Source organism: Phoca vitulina, unplaced genomic scaffold, assembly GCF_004348235.1.
Source record: "Phoca vitulina isolate PV1807 unplaced genomic scaffold, GSC_HSeal_1.0 scaffold50, whole genome shotgun sequence".
NCBI classification, from domain to species: Eukaryota; Metazoa; Chordata; class Mammalia; order Carnivora; family Phocidae; genus Phoca; species Phoca vitulina.
In genome coordinates, this window is record NW_022589753.1 from 11,060,085 (window position 1) to 11,073,489 (window position 13,405).

Below are 13,405 nucleotides of genomic sequence, written 5' to 3' on the forward strand. Positions count from 1 at the left end.
GCACTTGCAGTTCCTCTGCCTCAGATATGACTTCACTCAAGGGTCAGCTAAGTGTCACCACCCCAGAGAGGCCTTCCCTGATCACCCATTTGCTCCAGCTTCTCATCATGCTTTGATGGGCTCAAGATCGTCCCCATGCAGCATTCTGTGCTGGGGGTATTGCTTGTCGGCCCATTGCTGGGCCCTCCACTAGGAGCTCATCTCCACCAGTGCAGAGACCTTGTCCCGCCCCACGACCACTTAGCGCAGGAAGTCCTGGTGCCTGGCGCACAGGATGTCCTCAGCCAGTAGCCGATGGGCCACAAACCCAGCCAGGATTCAGGTCAGCCTTTGCCTTGTCAAACCTCCTTGCTGACCACACACATAGGCCTCTCCCCACCACCGTCCTCTCTCCTCAGCCCCTCCCTGAGCCGGAGGCCTCCTGTCTGGCTCCCAGAAAAGGCTCAGATTCCCACACAGGGCCTCTCAGGTCTCTCCTAACCCTACAGTCCTGGCCTGACTATGAAGCGTTTTATTTCTTCAGGTCCATGGGGTCAGAGAGCGACGGCTCAACAGGCCTCCCCACCTGACCTCTCCTTTTGGGGTCACCGCCACCTTCCTAATGCTCACAACGGTCTCCACTCTGCCCACACAGGTGAGACAGGGAGAAGGCAAGGGGCAGGAAAGCAGCCCCCCTGCCCTGCCAGGCCCATGCACCAGAGTCCAGAACCCTCATGGAGGGACACGATGGAAGATGCTGGGCCTGGTCTTTGGAGCTGACCTGAACCCCAGGCTTACCCTACTCCATTTCCTGGCCGTTTAACAGACAGAAGCTTTCTCTGTTTGCATTTAATGGTTTATGTTTAAAAGGAGCAAAAAAGGGAAGTGGCAGGAGCAACTCCCCCATTCTAGTGCATTTATTGATGCTGAGCCCAGGTGGGAAATTCTGCCTTCTGGGGCAGTCCCTCGTGCTCTTCAGGAACCAGTGTTCTGGATAGCTGACTGTCTGGATAACAGAGGATGACCTCCTTAACCAGGGAGCTCAGAACTGCAGCCTGGGGTTGGCTCTGACCCGCTGAGGAGCTCTGTGAGGCCAACACTTTCTTTTTCTGTTTTTCAAGCTTTTAAAAAAAAAATTTTTTTTTTTAAGTAATCTCTGCACCCAACGTGGGGCTCAAACTCATGACCCCGAGATCAAGAGTCACATGCTCTACTGACCGAGCCCGCCAGGCGCCCCAACACTTTCTTATTTTAACAGCTTTATGGAGATATAATTCACATACCACACAATTCACCCCTTTAAAGTGTACAAGTCAATGGTTTTTTAAATATCTTCACAGAGTGGTGCAACCATTACCACAATCCATTTCCCTCCCCAAAATACCCCGGGTCCATTTACAGTCACTTCCCATTTCCCCTCACTCCTACCCCTGGTGACTACTGATCCACTTTCTGTTTCTATAGATTTGCCTCTTCTGAACATTTCATATACATGGAGGCATACGTTATCCGGCCATTTTTGTCTGCCTGCTTTCACTTAACAGAATGCTTTCAAGGCTCAGCCACACTGTGGCCTGAATTAGTGCTTTACTCCTTTTTGTTGCTACATAGTATTCCGTCGCACGGCGGGACGCACGTTTTAGCCTCCATCGGTTGATGGGCACTTGGGTTGTTTTTGCCGTTGAGCTGTTTTGACTAGTGCTGCCAAGAACATCCATGTGCACATGTTTGTTCAGACGTAGGCGTTCAATTCTGGGTACACGCCTGCAAGTGGCATTCTGGGTCATGTGGTAACTGTGTGGAACCTTCCGGTAAAGGGCCGGACTGTTTTTTCCAAAGCGGCTGCACCATCGTCCCCTGCCACCAACGGTGTGTGCGCCTTCCAGTCAGTCCACAGGCTTGCCAACACTTGCTGCTGTTCATCTTTTTGATTATAGCCATTCTAGAAGGTGTGGGGTGATAGGCCGGTGCTTTTTCTCAATTAGCCAGAAACATTTAAAAACTGGGAGAGCTGAGGGGCGCCTGGGGGGCACAGTCGGTTAAGGGACCGACTCTGGGTTTCAGCTCAGGTCATGATGTCAGGGTCATGAGTTCGAGCCCCACATGGGGCTCCACGCTTAGCAGGGAGTCTGCTTCTCTCCCTCTCACTCTGCCCTTCCCCCGCCTTGCTCTCTCTCTCTCTCTCTCTCTCTCTCTCAAATAAATAAATAAATAAATCTTTAAGAAAAATTGGTAGAGCTGATGTAAAGATCTGGATTTCTGGCTTCTCTTGAGGGCAATAGCTCCTGGTGCGAGGGGGGCCCATTTGCAGAGGGAGCTGGGTCACCGCCACCCCCAGGCCACCGTAGTCCTCCTCCAGCTGCCTGCCTTGTTGAGGGGGCCTTGGGCGTCTCTGCCAGTGAGGTCTGGAACACTCTTTGAGCCCAGCTGAGGTTTGCAAAGATGATGAACTGTCATCGTTTGGCCTTTCTGGAGTCATCTTCCCTCACGCAAACCAGGAGGTTAGCTGTGAGTGCGGGTCATGATATTCCACCCAGACGGGTTGTATCCTCGTGATGGCCCTGGAAGGATTCATTGTCCCTATTTCCGGATGCGGAGATAAGCTCCCAGAGGACAGGGGACATGACTGCCCTAGGTCACATGCTGGTGGGGACCAAGGCTGGGATCTGGGGTCAGAGGTCTGACCCCACAGCCCTGTGTCTCCTGCGACATCGCAAGCTCCCTCGAAGTCTTCTGGCCCTTCTCCCCACACCCAACACCTACCTTTACCTTTGCAGGGGAGGCCTTCGGGGAAGGTCTCTTTCTTGAAAGAATTACATAAAAAAGCTTAGAAAGGCCACAGTGTTCCCAGCTCAGAGTCTCACCAGTTCTGATCTCACAGGTATGAGCGGTCTCGGTTTCACATGTCAGGCCTTCGACTGACTGACTGTCCTCAGGGGTCCGTGGGCTCCGGGCGGCAGGGCCCTTCCCTGCACACTGACTTCCACGGGCCCGGTACAAAGCGCCGGCTGACACAGACTCTGCTACGGAAATATCTGTTTGACAGGAATGAGTGAACCGATGATACCTTCTAAAAAGGAATTCCCCATTTTTTTGCTTCTTATTTTTCTACAAAGGTGTTTTGTTAAATTATCTAACTAAACATGGTTGAATTTCTATACCAGACAGCTTGGGTTCAAATCATGACTCATTCGCTTATGAACTAGCTAGCCTCTCTGGGTCTCATTTTCCTCATCCAGAAAATGGGGAGAAGCACCGTACCCATCTTGACTGTTAGTACACCTAAGTGCTCAGGACGCCGTTAGGTTTAGTAGCCACCATCACCGACACCATCGTCAGTATTTCTGTTTTCATCTGTGAACCAGGCCAGGGGCTTACAGGACCAAGGTCAAGGGAGGTTCGATGTTGGGGTGACTCAGGTTCCAGGCTGCATCATGGAGGATTCACAGGAAGGGTCATGGTGAAATGACCAGGAACTGAATGTTCCATGGGCTGAGGGGAAGTGAATGAATGGCGGTTAGCATGAGCTGGAAAACACACACTCACCTGCGTTGCTCAATCCAACTGGTGACGGCAAGGCCCCGTGTCACCCTGGGGGAGTCAGGTGCGGGACCTGGGGCCAGAAGGGGCTCAGGGTGCAGTGTGGAGGTGCTGGGGAGTCTGGCTGGGTGAGGAAGGAGGCCCAAGCCTGAACACTGGAGGCTCTGGAGCGTGTAGTAAGACCCCCAAGGCCTCGAGGGGAAGGTCCTCAAGCCGCGGTGACACTGCAGGGTCTTTGAAGGAGTGAATGCTGCCTCTGCTGTTCATGGCTTCAGACCAGGGTGTTCCTCAGCCTCCCGCCTCCCTGGAACCCCTCTCCTTTCACCTTTCCTTTCCTCTCAAGATGGGGACCCTGGAGTCTCCCCACCTCAGGAGCAGAGGTGGCTCATGCTTCTTACAGCTTCATTACCTGCTTTGGTTGAATCCTTTCTTTCCACCTCACTCTCCCCTCTGGAGGCTGCCAGTCTCGTTCTGCACCTGCCCCCCACACCGGGTCAGCAGAGTTCCTCTGTCCCTTTCCCCAAGGAATAACAACAACAGCAGTAATAGTAATAGCTCACGTTTGTTCAGCACTGACCATGCACTTGTTACTGTAATGGAAATAATTCATTTAATCTTCATAACACCCTGTGAAATAGGTGGTCCCATGACCATCCCCAGTTCACAGATGGGGAAACCGAGGCCCAGAGAGGCCAAGTTTGAGTGTCATGGAGAAGCTGGTAGGTGGTCTCCTGGGAGTCCTCCTGCCTGAGCCCTGCGGACACTGCCAGGCCACAGAATATGTCTGACAGCCAGATGAGGATCTGTGTATCCAACCTCCCTGGCAGTGAAAGTGACCTCTACTCAGGAGGCAGGTGGGAAACGTCGAGACCAATTTGGAAGCAACAGCTTATCTACATGGACCCTTGGAAGTGATGGGGAATCAGGGACTGGTTAATTCAGCAGCTTAGTGACATCAGCAAAGACCCAGGTCTCGGGACTTAAGCTTTGCCCTCCAACTGGTTTTCTTCATTCACTCAAGATGGCTGCCATTGCTCCAAACATCATGACCTCTCCCCACTCCAACACTAGAGAGAAAAGAGCCTGTTTCTTTTATTCCCCTTTGGCTAAGAACTTTCATATATAATTTCTTTTTTTTTTTAGAGGGAGAGAGACAGAGAGAGTGCACATGAGCAGGGGGAGGAGCAGAGGGAGAGGGACAAGCAGACTCTGTAATGAGTGCCAGCCCCACACCGGGCTCAATCTCACGACCCCAGGATCATGACCTGAGCCAAAATCAAGTCGGACACTTAGCCGACTAAGCCACCCAGGCACCCCTAAATTTTTTTTTAATGTTGGTATCACTGGAAACTCCACAAATGTTGTTTTATAAATACTCTTTTTTATTGTAGTGACAGCATTTAACATGAGATCTTTTTCACAGATCTCTAGAACTTAATTCATCTTGCATAACCAAAACTTTATACCTGTTGAATAGCAACTCCCATTTCCCAGTCCCCCAGCCCCTGTGAACCACCATTCTACTCTCTGCTTCTGTGAGTTCCACTATTTTAGATACTTCACGTAAGTGGAATCGTACAGTAATTGTCCTTCTGTGACTGGCTTACTTCACTTAGCATAATGATCCAGCAATCCCACTTCTGGGTATTTATCCAAAAGAATTGAAATCAGGATCTCTTCAAGAGATATCTGCACTCCCCTGTCTGCTGCGGCCAAGATGTAGAAACAACCTGTGTCCATCGGCACATGAATGGATAAAGAAAATGTGGTCTTTACATACAATGGAGTATTTTTCCATCTTAAAAAGGAAGGAAATCCCTCATTATGGTTAATGAAATAAGCCGCTGTCTCTTTTGAAGAGCAAGGAACCCTTTCCCAGAAGCCCCCAGCAGATTTCCCAGAGGGTATCACTGGCCAGAATTTCGTTCACACGCAGCCTAAGCCAATCACCGCCAAGGGCAAAGGGGTCACTGTGATTGGCTTAAAACAGCTGGGACAGGCCACTCCCCGCCCCCAACTTGGCGGAAGCCCACCTTCCCTGAGTCTATGGGATGGTGGGCGGGGAGGGCCTGAGCAAAATGCATCCTGTAGGAAGGAGGATTTGGGAGGAACGACCGAAACAAGGAGTAGCTCATTACAGCCTCAGCACATCTACCTCGTGCTATCTGGACCCTCGCTCGTGCTATCTGTCTTTGTTTCTGTGCTTTTGTTAACCTGATTCTCCGTGCCCCTCATAAATTCTGTAAGCTCCCCTGTTCCTCCAATAAATTCCCCTCCCAGTTAAGCTGGCCAGATCTGACCCCTCCCCGCATCATCCTCAGCCCGTTATCACCACCTTATGATTGCTGGTATATATCCAGCGCTTGCCACGTGCCAGGCCTGGTGCAAAGTGCTTTCCTTAAACCAGCGGTGAGTTTACCCCCCAGGAGACATGTGGCAATGTCTGAAGTCATCTGTACTTGTCACAGCTCCAGCCATGGGTACTACTTGCATCTAGTGGGTAAAGAAACGAGGGTTCTGCTCAACTATCCTACAAGGCACAGGATGGCCCCATGACAAAGAATGATCTGCCCCACAAATGCCAATAGTGTGGACATTGAGAAACCCTCTCCTAACCAATTCTGGAGGAAGAAATTCTGATTAGGGTACTTCACAGAGAAGTTCTGCCCTTTATGTCCAGGTTTGAAAAACCTGCCTGACATTATCAAGCAAAAAACGGTCGAGAAGCATCCTCTGCGTGCCAAGGCCCATGCTGAGCAGCCATGGGGCTGAAGGTCTGGCCTTAAAATGAGCCCATTTTACTTCTTTAGGTTATTCTATTTGCCTCCTGCCTTGTTTCAGAAGTTGCTCAAGGCAGCTAGAACCAGTGATCACTACTCGCATCATCCAAGAGTGAGGAAAGAAACAAGCACATCAGCTCCGTGGATAGAGATTCAGAGCAGTTCCTTGAGAGGGAATTTCACACAGGGCCATGCAGAGAGGGATAGGCAGTGAGATGGCAAGAGATAGATTGTGGAGAAAGCTCATGTCTTTGTCAGGAATTCTTGCAATTCAAGCAATGGAAACCTAACCCAAAGAGGGTTTTAAAAGAGAGAATGAGAAAGAAAAATATCTTGGCTTATATAACTAAGAAGTTCAAGGTTATGTCTGCTTCAGGTACAGCTGGATCCAGGAGCAGCAATGATGTTTTTGGTACTTGAGCTGTGTCCATTTCTCAGCTCCACTTTGCCTTGTATTGGCTGTATTTTCAGACACTCTTTGCTATCGTGATGGCACAGAAGCCACTGCTGCTCCAGGCTGATATCACATTAGCTCAGCCACCTCCAGGCAATGATGTCTTCTCTTCTATTCCGGAGAATTGGGTTCTGTTGGCTTTGATTGGATCGGTGTCCATCCGTGAACCAATCACTGTGGCCAGGGGCCTGGGAAGTTCTGATTGGCCAGGCCTGGGTCATGAGTCTACCCCTGGGGATGGGGTCAGCTCACCTGATACACACAGACAAAGAAGGTAGTGATACCCCAAGGAAAATCGCAGCCTCTTCTCCAGCAGAGAGGGCAATGGGTGCTGGGTGGGTCCAGAGCACTGCAAATGCAGCATCTAACAGTTCGCTCGCCGGATCTAACCAGGATCTGCTCAGGGCCTGGCATCGAGCCCAGAAATGAATCTGGCACCTTTCTGCCCTCTGGGAGGAGGGCAAGATATAAATAAGTGTAATTCAAAGCGCTGTGTGATATGTCCTGGGAGAAAGAAACAAACAAAAGGCTATCGACATTGGAGGCACGGCCTCTAAAGTCATCCCTGAGGTGGGATGAGAAAGGGCACCAGGTGGCAGGAATGGCTCGAGCAAGGCTGAGGAGCTGGGCAGGGACAGCACGTGCTGGAGGAGCCAAGGGTGGTCTGCTTCACTGGCCAGGAGGGCGATGAGGCTGCAGAGGTCAGGGGAGATGGCTCAGGGCCAGGCTAACCCAGCCCAGGTGTTTGGACTTTATCCAAGTGCCAGGGAGCCATCAACGGTTCTAGAGCAGAAGAGAGACAGGGGCTAGAGTTGTGCCTTCTGAAAATGAACTTGACCGATGTGGAAGAGGAAACAGGGACAGGCTGGGAGGGCAATCGAGCAGCTGCTGCCATTTTCCTGGGGCGGGTGCTGGGCATCTGGACCAGGACAAAGGTGGTGGCGACGTGCAGGCCCAGGCAGCGGCTTTCCTTTTCCACCTCCAAAACACCCCAACTCAGCAGCCCCTGCACTGAGCACAGCCCCTGCTCCCCAGGACTGCGCCTTCCTCCTCGTCCCCATTACAGAAAATGGTCCCACCAGCCTCCCGGTTATGCGACCAGAAACCCCGGAGTCGTCCCAGACTCCTCTCTTTCCCCCGACAGGGCCCCCAGCAGGCAACGCTGTGACTCCAACTTTCAAAATACGCCCTGGATGCCATTTCTTGCCATTTCCGTGCCAGCGCTCTGGGCTGGGTCACTCGTCCCTGATCCCCATCCCCACCCTCACTGCCCACCGCCCCCCAACCAGTGTATTCTCCCCAGCGCAGCCACAGGGATCCTCTAAAAGGACAATGCTTCTTTTGTGACATGAATTAAAAAGGCAGTTCCTGCACTGTTCTGCTCAGAGCCCTCCAGTGGGTCTTCATCACATTTAAAAGGAACTCCAAGATTCCCTGGCCTGGAGGCCTTTTCATTGTCCCCCGGGGGGCAGGGCACACAGTAGGTGCTCAATAAATGTGGGGAGAATGGAGGACCGGAAGACAGAGGCCTGAACCCTGGCAGTTGCTTGAGGACAGAATGGGGGTCTGTGGGCAGATGTCAAGTTACCCAGTTATGCTGAACAAGCCCCCGGAGCCCCGCTGGGCCCCGAGGAAGGGAACACAGATACCCCCGTGCCCCCCCCCCCCCCCCGCCCCACTGCCCGCATTTACAGAGCAGCCCCGGAGCCTGCTGCACGCCCCCAGCCAGGCCAGGGTGTCAGGAGCGAAGGAGGAAGGAAGTGAGAGGACAGAGAAAGCTTGTTCTTTGCCTGGGCCCCGATCCTCTTCTCCAGCTCCTGGCTCTCCCCAGGAAGTCAGGGACACGGAGCCAATGACCAGGTGGCAGGAAGCCGGACGCAGGAGCTTGGGGGACCACCACACCACCTAGTCAGTCTCCAAGCTTCTACTTTCATTCTTTCTTAGAAAGATGGGACGGTCAGAAAGCTGCCTCCTCGACAAACATGTTGGACTTGACAAACATCTACCCACGTGGTTCAGCCGGCTTTGCCCCCTGCCCTGAGAGGTCTAGTTGCTATTGTTGACAGAGGGGTGGGAATCCTGGGGGTGGTGCAATGGGGGTGGTCAGGCTCCAATACTGAGGGATGTCCTGAGAGAGCAGAGACCGTTGAAGCCTCTGGATAAGCCACGGCCAGTTGGGGAAACTGAGTCACGGATCCCTCGCAGGGGCATGAAACCACCCGCTCATAGCACCTGCCAGAGCCAACCTGTCTTCAAACCCTGGAGACCAAAGACAGGAGACATCCGGCCCAGGGAGGGCTAAGCAGATCCAGAAGGGAAGAACAACGTGCAGAAAATGGAATGGCGACCCCAATTCCCAAAGCGGGCTGACCGGGCTTTCATGCTTCCACATTCCCCACCCCTGGACCACTCCCCAGGGAACACTAATGAGACTCAGGTTTCACTTATTATGTGTCAGGCCCTGTTCCAGCATTTTACATGTATTACCTGGTTTCATTCATTCAGTAAAAATTCACTGAGCACCGACCACGTGCAGGACACTAGTCTAGACCTTAGTACTGAGCAGACCCAGACTTCCTGCTTTCATGGAAGTGATACTCTAGTTCCACAGCCAATAAATATAACATGGGGTGTGTTCGCGGGCGGCAAGGGTGTTGGAGAGAGAAAGCAGATGTGGATGGGTTATCTGTGGTACACTTTAGAGGTCAGTATGAACGCCGGCCCCATTTTGCAGATGAGGAAAGTGGAACACACAGAGACTCTGTGACTTGCTCAAGGTCACACAGCTTTTAAGTGGCAGAGACAGGATTTGGAGCCAAGCCCTCTGGCTCCAGAGTCCCGGTTCCTGAGAAGAGGAGGACGCCAGGTCCTCTGTCTTTAGCGCAGACACCCCCAGAGCTTCGGGACAGGAAGGGACTTGGGGAGGGGCGGGCAGGCAAGGCGAGGAGAATGAAAGCTGGCTCTGGCATTGGGCCGGCTCCCAAACTTCCAGCCTTGGAACGCATTTCTCGTTCCCGGGTCTCAGTTTTCACCTCTGCAAAATGGGGAGCTGGGCAATTCCTGCCGGAGTGCGGGCACCCTGAGGTCACGGCCGTGGGACTGCTTCGTGAAACGCGCCGTGGTAGGCCCGCCAACAGCGTTTACGCTTGCCCCCCAGTCCACTCTCCAGCCACAGCCAGAGGCAGCTCCATAAAACCCCACCAGACCTAGTGGCTCCCGATGCAAGCCCTCCCTGCAGCTCCATCTTACTGCGAAGGACGGCCCCGTGGCGTCCCCCCATCGCTCGCTCCGCGGCAGCTCCTGCTCAGCCCCCCGCCTTCTCCTGCCTCCTGGCTTTTGTGCAGGCCGGCTCCTCCTTCCGAAAGCCCTCTCCTCGCTGGGCCTCACCTGAAGCCAACACTCTGCGGTCCCGTTGGTGTCAAGACCCTCCAGAGACAGACCCAGACAGGCCCACTCAACACACCGGAGCACGCAAGCAAAACTCTGCGGAGACGGGGCTCACGCAGAGGCAGATACGCAAACAGCCGGCTACACCCGGGGAGACATACCCTGGCGGACGCAGCAGACACCACAAGCCACAAGCCTGCTCAGACACACCACCAGTGTGCAAGACGTGTGTGGGCCCATTCAGAGACAGTGTGAGAGACACACACCCCTCTCTGCGCGCGCACACACACACCTCCCTCGGGCGCCCGGAACAGCCCCACGCCAAGTGTCCTGGGACGGGGACGCCCGCAGCTAGCCAAGGCGGCAAGGTGTCCTGGAGAACAATGGCCCCCTCCCCCACCCGCCGCGCTGACACAAGGAGCCATTGTCAGCCTGGTCGTCCTGGCAGCTGTCCCTGCGTGTGGGGGCGGAAGGCAGGAGGCTCCCCAGGCCCACCCGCTCCCACCTGCCCACCCGGGGACCCTGTCTCCTCCAGAGCCTCCTGCCTGGTCCTGCAGAGCTCGAGGGGCTTAGCCCGCTGGCCCACCTTCCTTCCCCTTGGGGTGGATGAACGCTCTTCCAGGTGCAGGATTACAAGGGGCAGGGCTTGGTGGTCCAAAGTGTGGAACGTAGATCCAAACCCACCTGTCGTGTGACGTTGGGCACGTGACTTCGCCTCTCCGGGCCTCGGTTTTCGCGACTGTAAAAGGAGATCATGCTACCCGCGACTTCACGGGGTGGGTGGGATGACACGCGGCAGAGCGCACAAAATGCCGAGGCAGCGGGGGCAGCCCGAGACCTGGGAGGCCTGGGCTCCAGGGCCAGCCCTGTCGCTTCCTTGCCACGAGGCCTCGAGCGCTGACAGCCCCTCTCTGCACTGTGGTCTCCTCATCGTGGGAGGCGGGATGACCACTGTCCCTCCCTCCGAGGATGCCCGTTCCGGGAAGCCCTCACACAGGAGGCCCACGACGGGTCTGCACACGGTAAGGACTCAAACAGCGCTGGCCATGATCATTCTCTTATGTGGACTTGCTTGTTTATTCATTTATCCCTTCTTTTCGTTCACATGACTAATATCTTCTGCGTAACGCCTAGGTGCTGTGACCGGTGCTAAGTCACCCAGAAGTTGCTCCGTTCGTCTAGGCCACAGTGGGCCCCCACAGGTGTTTGTTGACGACTGAAGGGGAGAAGGCAATTCAGTCACCATCAGCACCTCCAGGGACCCCCGAGTGTCCTGGGTCAGGTCAGGTGGCCTGGGTCAGCCTCGCAGGGGCTTGTGACCTCGGACGAGAGCTCTTTGTAAAAACAGGCACAGGACCGCCGAGCCCCGCTCCACACGCAAGGCTGTGCTGAGGTCAAAGCCAGGCAGAAAGAGGGGAAGTGCCACTCCATGAGCCACGATGACGCCGGGGCCCCGTTCCCTCTCACCCTAGGTCTCTGTTCCCGTGGAGCCGCCCCCAGGCCGCTGTCCCACCTGCTAATCCCTGTTGCCGCCCTCGGATCAGTTTCATCAATCAGGACGCTCTCAGCACTGACTTCAGATTGTACATGTATTGATGTGTCCGGTTTATTATCTCCCCCTAAACCAGGGTTTCTCAGGGCGCCTGGGTGGCTCAGTCGGTTGAGCGACTGCCTTCGGCTCAGGTCACGATCCTGGAGTCCCGGGATCGAGTCCCGCATTGGGCTCCCTGCTCAGCGGGGAGTCTGCTTCTCTCTCTGACCCTCCCCCTCTCATGTGCTCTCTCCCTCTCTCATTCTCTCCCTCTCAAATAAATAAATAAAATCTTTAAGCCAGGGTTTCTCGATCTTGGACGTTGGGGCCAGATCATTCCTTGTCATGAAGCGCCGTCCTGTGCCCTTCAGGAATCATCCAGCAGCTCCCCTGGCCTCGACCAACGAGATGCCCCCCCCCATGTCACCGTGCCACCACGGATGCCTCCCAGCAGAGCCGATGTCCCTGGGGAAGGAAAGAGTGCCCAGCTGAGAGGGGCTGGCTGCGATAACGAGCTCCAGGAGGGCAGGGACTTTGAGCTCTTTGGTTTCCTGCTGTATTCTCCGTCGCATACAGTAAGCATTCAACACATACTTGTCAAGTGAATCTTGAACAGATGAATTCTATGGACATGTGCTGTTCCCCTTTCCTGGAATGCTTTTCCACTCCTTTGTCTGGTGAACTCCTATTCGTGCATCAAGATCCTAGTAGGCAGCATATATGAGGAAAGTGGGCTGAGCGGGGACTGGGGTGAAGAGGAGAGGACCTACTATGTGCCGCTCTGAAAGCGGGCACCCCCCGCCCATTCCCGCCTTTCTCTGCCCTGCAGGGATGTGGCCCCAGTCTAGCTAGATCTTCTCATTTTTCAAGTGAAGCCGGAGAAAATGGATTTTATGTGAAATCTCCTTGTCTTTCAAATGTTGGCAACTGATTCACATTTTTAAAAATATTTCAAAGGCCAAACCAAACATATCCCCGGACTGGATTTGGCCCGTGGGCAGCCTGTCAGCAAGGTCTGCTCTAGACGGCATAATGGGTACGGTCACCTTCGAGTACGATAAAGGGTTAGCAGACTGTCCTCCCGAGAGTCTCACTTGCATCCCCTTTGCTGTAGCAGTTGTGGGAGGGGCCCTCAGACAGCCAAGGCAACTCTGATGGGAAAAGAGGCAAAACCTTCAGCTCTAGATGAGACCCACAGGCAAAGGCCCAGCCCACCCTAGACTAGATTTTGTGGCTCCCAAACTCCTAAATGCCAGGCCTAGGGAAGACCACACTCATGTCAGGCCTGTTCCTCCCCAGACTACTTAGCCTCTCTCAGAAGTAAAGGCAGGGAAACCAAGGCAGGGCGGGGCTTCCTGGGGACCTTGGCTGATAGTCCGTTGGGCAGGCTCCGAGGGAGCCAGGAGACAGACTTCTCTGGAAAGTCCCTCTTGTCCAGGAACTGGCTGGGTGCCGGGGAGAGAGGACACCCAAGTCCCCTGGTCTCTGAGGCTCCAGCAGCTCCTTGAGTGTCTGCCCTTCCTAGGACAGAATGTTCCAGAAACAGAAAATTGAAAAAGCCCCTCTCTGGGAACCCTGAGCCCCCTTGATGGGAACTGTGAGACTGCTGGGCAGGGACATGAACCTGGTCCCAAGGATCAATGTTGCCTGGAGACCCTCAGTGCCGGAGCCAACTCCCCACTGCCCTCAGCCCTCTCAAGGGTCTGAAGGGCCCCATCAGCCATTTCCCTCAGC

The 13,405-nt window shown here is 54.1% G+C and overlaps 1 protein-coding gene across 2 annotated transcripts in view; it reads right to left on the reverse strand.

Annotated features, from left to right (window-relative positions):
* The window catches only part of LOC116621635, a 217,564-nt gene that overhangs the window by 48,936 nt on the left and 155,223 nt on the right, over positions 1-13,405 (reverse strand). The window lies entirely within an intron of this gene.